This window comes from Aricia agestis, chromosome Z (genome assembly GCF_905147365.1).
Source record: "Aricia agestis chromosome Z, ilAriAges1.1, whole genome shotgun sequence".
NCBI lineage: Eukaryota > Metazoa > Arthropoda > Insecta > Lepidoptera > Lycaenidae > Aricia > Aricia agestis.
Window position 1 is genome coordinate 35,758,253 of NC_056428.1, and position 7,218 is coordinate 35,765,470.

The following is a 7,218-nucleotide window of genomic DNA, read 5'->3' on the forward strand; positions in this document are numbered from 1 at the left end:
AAAATATAAACTAATATAATATATAATAATTTGAATTAGCGTTTCATTATTTTAAATTAATTTCATTTTTAGTTTACTTTTTAATTACTTACCTGTTAATTGGGCATGTGTAATGTGTTACATATCGTAATACACGATGAGAGAGAAAAATAGTTACATAACGGAGTCAGTAGAGTTACCGTTTTAAGGTAAATATAGAGATCTGATTGTGCTAGATAGATATAATTGTCTAGAGATATTATTCGTATTCTTCTGCCCCTTAAATACATCTAAATAAGTAAAACGTGAGTGCTGAATCTGTGAAATTTTGTACGTTATTGTTACTTTTATTAATTAAACGTTGTAAACATTACTTTCAAGAATGTTGTGCTTATGTGTAGTCTCTCAACCGTTTAGCATTCCTCTCTACGCTCGACTCCGCGAAATCTGTACTCGACATCTTTATACAATATTATATAGATCTATCTATGGATATGTCTCTTTGAAATCTGTTCCCAACATTTTTGTTAAGCGTATACAGATCTACGATCTTGATTCTAGTCTAATATGCGAGATACATATTATCCAGATCAGTATCAAGTATCCGCCATGGATGTCGCTAAGGTTGTTGTTGGGCAAACATATTGTTCTAAGGCGGCGTAACGTAACACGGTTGCCAAATGTCATATCGGCTGGAGGGGTAGCGGTCGGCCAGGTGGTCAGTGCCTTACGTTTGTGTTCGTGTGTGCCCGCCTCCACGCTCACCGTAGAACATCGTAAGTTGTTTTGCGCTGCGAATTTGCGATGCGATTTTGTGAATTTTCATTTAGGAAATATAAATATGTAGCTTATTTGATTTAGCGTTTGTTTACCTACACTTTTGTTGAGAATAAAGAGCTTGTAGTTTTGGGAAAGGATATAATAAATATATATTTTTAATTGATTTTATTTATTTGCCAACATTTTGGATGATTCAACAGAATTTATGAACTCTACAAAATATATAGTGTAAAAATGTGTAAATAGTATTAGCGTTTATAGTTTGTAGTTTGTGTAATTATTACACTGGAGGAATACCTCCACCCAGAGTAATAAAATCGATAACCACTAGGTTCGTATAGTGTGACTCTTTTTTATATAATATTATGATAATTAAAGTCATAACATTGCACAATTACATTAAAGTTTATGAATTTTTTGCCACCATAATTATAATAAAATTTCTTAATAGGAAAAAAGGCTCATTATAATATGCAATGTTTTTGAAGGAAAAAATTGTGTGTTGTTTGCGAAGTTTCACTGCTTGCTAAAAGTTAAAATATTTCAAGGATATATTGAGTAAAAGGTAAATAAACAATTTCACAATTATTTTAATTCTGCATATTCCTTAAATGTTTACACAGTTACCATTTTTGTTATTTTTCTTTTATTTACAATTATTAAATATTTAATAAACATAATATTATGATAGGTCTGAACTACTTCTACTACTCCGTTTTTGTTTGTAACATTTTAAATATATTTTAATGTTACATAATTAATACAATATTATAGTATAAGTTCTACTTCCATAGTCCATTGCATTACAAACACCGAAGTGTGGCATTATCGTGCATGTCATAACACATTTGTTGCGAAAATTTAGGCTGGTGGTTACACACGTCTTATTTGTTTTACATCTTTTTACTCGTTGGAGACAGCTTTTTATACAAACACAATATAATCACAGCATTATGTTACTGATATTTATTGTTCGGTTCTAGCCACAACACTCTGAGTTTAATGATTACATTTAATTAAGATTTTGACGTATTCTAAAGATTTTTAACAGATTATAAAAGAGGAGGTTATCAATGCGAACCGCATTTATGGAATATCTCCAGAACTGCCCAGTTTTCGTATATTATGTTAGTCTATAGGTACTCTATACATTTATCAGCGTCTAAACAAATGTATTAAATTTCAAAATTGTAATAAAAATATATTTGTCAAATTCTTCAATAAAAGTTTAGTGATAATTAAATTTCTCTGAGTGCGGTCGTTGGTACCCAAATAACTACTAAGTATAATCATTTTTAGGGTTCCGTACCCAAAGGGTAAAAACGGGACCCTATTGCTGAGACTTCGATGTCTGTCCGTCTGTCTCCAGGCTGTAACTCAAGAACGGTAATAGCTAGAGAGTTGAAATTTATACAGCTTATGTATTTCTGTTGCCGCTATAACAACAAATAGGTACTAAAAACAAAATAAATTAAATATTTAAGGGGGGCTGCCATACAACAAACGTGATTTTTCAAACATTTTTTGCTCGGTATCAATGATGACAACAGGTAGGCACTTGAAATGTACATAAAATTAAAATAAAATAAATAATTAAGGGGGGCTCCCATACAAAAAACACAATTTTTTACTATTTTTGCTCTATAATGGTACGGAACCCTTCGTGCGCGAGTCCGACTCGCGCTTGGCCGATTATTATTACTCTCACTTGTAATTGACATGCCAATACTATCAAAATTGCATAAAAGTGTAACCTCACAACTTGACTCAACTTTTTCTGTCCTCTTTTTTTTACTACTATAAAATAGTTCTTTGATTAAAATACATAATATGAGTAGTGACTTAAATTTAACTTTTGAAAGTTATTTTTACCTAAAAATAGGTTTGCGATTGAAAATTTAGCAAGGTCAAGGCCTTCATGGGTGTCAAAGTCACAAAATCGATCGATGGGTTTTGTTTTTTGCACTTACCGCCTCTGGCAAGTAGCTAAGTATACGCGTTAGATAAAATCTTACTATCACTTAATTGTGTTATTTCATTTATTTTTTCTGCGATTTTTAAGTTACTTAATTTTCGATCAGTTAAGTTTTTACTTTTTTTTATTTCCAGTGACAATATGTTTTGATTTTTAACAGTGACATGTGTTTTTTGGGTTAATTTATCGAAATAATATATTCATTTTAATAATATTTTAAATAAATAGCTTACTTTGCGCCCAATATGCAAAAATAAATAACATACAAGACCTGGATGTTTCGAAAGTGCGTCACAACTCACAGTTCTTCATGGATTTTTAATACATCTGTCATTTTTATCAAAAAAATACTGCCTATTATTGAGTTGGCTTTACTCTAAACAGCTGATAGTAATAGATAGTGCAGACCACGGAGCTCATACGAAGCTCTGTATTAGCTCCGTGGTGCAGACACTAGACTGTAATACTAGAGCCTAAAAGTAACCACAGCTAGTATCTAGTGCATTAACTGAAGTGTGAAGCGCGCGAAGCATTCATATTGCAACGTGTTGTTGTTTTGGTCCCTCCTCACACATTTAAGGGGGCGACTAACCCTAAAGTGTCGATTTTATAATTAATTTTTTTGCTTGAAAATAAGCCCCGAATTGTTTCATTTTCTAAAATTAGATACTACATTATACCTCCGAGAATTCAATCTGAGCAAAAACACGACATCTTAAAATTTTCTCGATTGAAAAAAATCACAAAGAATCATCTAATTTTCACGAATTTTTCATTTATTGCCATAACCGTTAATATTTTAACTAAGTTAATATTTTAACACATTGTATAAAATTCTATCATTGAGAGATCGACCTAGCGGATTTTTCCAATGTTGTATTTTTATCGAGTTATTGAGAAAAAAACTAATTTGGCGATGAATCCGCGTCGTCCTTTTTCACCTGGCATATGAAAGACGGGGCGTGAGTGTGAAGAAAGAAGGACGATGTTTGATTTTTTGGGTTAGTCGCCCTCTTAATGTGAATTCTTAAAAGATAATTGTATGCGTATATTATGCGAGAGTATTAATTTTATTCTATTCATCGATAAAAAAATCGGCTGAATCGATTTGGCTAATTTTCTTCTCGAAATATTCTTGGAAATCCAGGGTAGGTTTATGTTAGGAAGAATGTGATATGACGCTCATCGGGTCATCGAGTAGACAATAAAATGATAATGCAGATTCAATATTCTTAATCTTATCTTATCTTGTCTTGTATATAAAATTCTCGTGTCACAATGTTAATTAACATACTCCTCCAAAACGGCTTTACTGATTTTTAACAAATTTCATATGCATATTCAGTAGGTCTGAGAATCGTCTACTGGCTACTTTTTATATTGATAAGTGCATTTGTTGAATAAGTAATAGTAAATTATTACAATTCGAGACTAACGGCGACTATTGTTTGTGCGACGGGATAGCGATGGACGTTGCCATAGCGCCACACTTATTTAGTCACTTCGATAAAATAATATTCCTTACAAGTTACAAATAAAGAACTATACTACAATTTACAACTACAAATACTTTACATAGCAAAACAACGTTTGCCGGGACAGCTAGTTATATTATATTAATTATGTTCTTTTTTGTCACAGCACACATGATTTATACAAAACTTAATCATAAATCAAAATATAACTGTATTACCAAACCGAACCTAGCAAAAACATATTGGTTTAAGTATATAACATGATTGAGGTGATGAAAGTTTTTTTATCCATATATAATAAATTATAAGCAAAAAACTTTTTGAAAAAAAAGTTTTATTTACTTAAATAAGTACTTACTCTAAAAAGAAAAAATAAATTTTCACTTAAAAATTCTAACTATTAAATTATAACCTCAATATATTATAGAATTTGCATGATAATAAATTATAAAATATTGTCGCGTGATTTGTAAATAATAAAATAGTAAGTGCCAATTTAACTGAGTAAACTGATATTATATTTTTTATTTTATTAAAGTATTAAATATTGTCAGATTGTTAAGTCTCGCGACAAGCTTTTATTATATTGGATGTAGTATGACATTACATTCTTTTTCGAGTTACTCTCAAAAAGCCCATTCATTTAATATCCATATTGTAGAACTGCATAGAAAATAACTATTTCGCCATCTTGGATGGTCGGCCATATTGGATTTAGAGTGATGTCACATACAATATCATGCATTGTCATCTAAACTAAACGTGCATGCAAAATTTCAGCTCGATCGGTTATATATATCTACTTCAAAATTGCGTTCCAAAATTTCACCCGAACATACATACTTACATACATACTACAGAGGAAGTTAAATAAAAGCTTTTAATAATAAAATGATATATAGATAGAATTTACTCTGCCTACGTACTTAATATCCACTGACCGTGAAATTAAAAAATAGAAATATGTAAGTACTCCGATGTGCTTAAATATTGCGTATTCGTATATTGCTGTAAATTTTTCCGGATTAAAAAGTATCCTTTTAGTGTGTGGCTCTTGACTCGGAAGTCGTGGGTTCGATTCCCGCGTTGGAAACATATTATTTCCAAGTTTGGTTAGGATGATGCAGGCTGATCACCTGATTGTCTGACAAGTAAGATGTTGCGTCGGATGGGCATGTAAAAAGTCGGTCCTGCGTAGGGTTGCCAACCATACTGTTTTAAACAGTATTATACTGTTTTTCATTAAATTATACTTTTTACTGTTGAAGAAAAATAAAGTATACAAAATACTGTTTTCAGCATCAAAATGTCAACACTTTATTATGGCGTATTAAACCAAGACGCTCAGACTTTTTTTTAAATTTCAAGTTAGTTTTGACAGAAGCTCTAATTAATTCCTCGATCGTACTGTTCTTTTAGTAAAATACTGTTGAAAATACTTCAGAGATCTGAATATACTTTATTTCTTGCCAAACAAGATGGCAACCCTAGTCCTGCGCCTGATCTCTCACCAGTCGTGTCGGTTTTCCGTCCCACTGGGTTATGAGATGCGCACACACTTGGTCACTAGAAAATTACTCCTGCGTTACAGGCCTTTCAATTAAACTGGTCACCGTCACCGAAACCGGTGTGGGGAGTATTATTATAATATACTAAAATTTAAAAAATCAGTTTATCGGTTTGAGCGTGAAGAGATAACAGACAGACACACTTTCGCAATAATAATGTTAAGTATGGATGATAAAGAAGTTGCATTTTCGGTAATTAATTAATAAAAGTATGCGTCACGTTATGAAGCCTTAAATTTTTAGGGGTTAAAACTTTCCCCGGACTTACCTAAAATATCCTGATTCCTGATGTCAAGTTACACAAAAAGTGGTTAAGCAGTTTAAGTGTGAAATTAATAATTAAGTTTATATTATTTTATTAGAACGGATATGATTTAAGTTGGACAAAAATCGCAAAGATCTAAGTAAGCAGTCGTAAAAATATATAAATATACTGCTCAGTTTTGCTCTAAAAATCTGATTCTTTAAATTTTTATTGCATAATATGCGATCAGTGATCACAACACACCACATCGGTAATCACAGGTTAGCCATGGTTAAACCAACCAGGATTCAGCAGCATCCTGGTCGTGCAAATAAATAATCAAACATACCTCAAGTCTCAACACTTACGTGTGTATTTCCGTGAGAGTTGTGAATGTCATGCAATGCGTGGTCACTGGTCAATGACGAGTTGGTATATTTTCTAGTGTATTCAATAAGTCTTGGCATATTTTGTAGAGTACTATGTGTTCAGTTAGAATAATATGCGTCAAAAATATATTGTTGTCACATAACTGTTTTTAGCACAAATTTTTACACTGCCTTATAATATTAATACCAAATGAAGCCAACTCATCCATTTTTTTGTCTTTTCCTTATCCGTTGGAAAAGGAATTTGGTAAACAATTAAATACACTGCCTTATTTAATACATATAGAATAAAGCCAGACTTAATCATCCACGTTTTTCTCTTTTCCTTATACGTTTGGAAAGGAATATGGTAAACAATTACTTTTCACAGTGGCTTTGGAAAAGTAATTGTTTGAGATCATTCAAATCTGACCTTTTGATTTTGTCGCGGAACACTTTTCTTATTCCCAACATTTTGACAAAATATTTCCAGCTGCGACCGTGCTTAGGGGTGGATTATGCAAAGTATATACAATGAACAATATTCGAGTAAAAATAAATAATTCATGTTAAAACGTAGGTCAACTTGAGTAACAAAAAACATTTTTCGCATAACGCTAATTTATCATGCAGTAGGAGTCAGGACTTTTGAAACAAACAAAAATATTACGTTGACGATAACCTCAGTTTAACAGCTGGTTAACAATGTAGGTCTGGGCTGATATAGATAGTGGACAGATGAGGAACGAAGATAAGGTACAATCAGGAGTGAAATTGCCAATAAGCAACACGTAAAGGCACTTGTGGTCTCGATTACGTGATACTATTG

At 31.9% G+C, this 7,218-nt stretch overlaps 2 protein-coding genes across 12 annotated transcripts in view; one reads left to right on the top strand and one right to left on the bottom strand.

Moving 5' to 3' along the window:
• The window catches only part of LOC121738622 (coiled-coil domain-containing protein AGAP005037), a 213,717-nt gene that overhangs the window by 37,197 nt on the left and 169,302 nt on the right, over nt 1-7,218 (bottom strand). The gene's annotated exons all lie outside the window — the stretch shown is intronic.
• The window catches only part of LOC121738623, a 46,854-nt gene continuing 40,278 nt past the window's right edge, over nt 643-7,218 (top strand). For both annotated transcript variants that reach the window (XM_042130810.1, XM_042130809.1), the window contains exon 1: nt 643-755. The gene's annotated coding sequence lies outside the window, so the exon portion shown is untranslated. The remainder of the gene's footprint in view (nt 756-7,218) is intronic.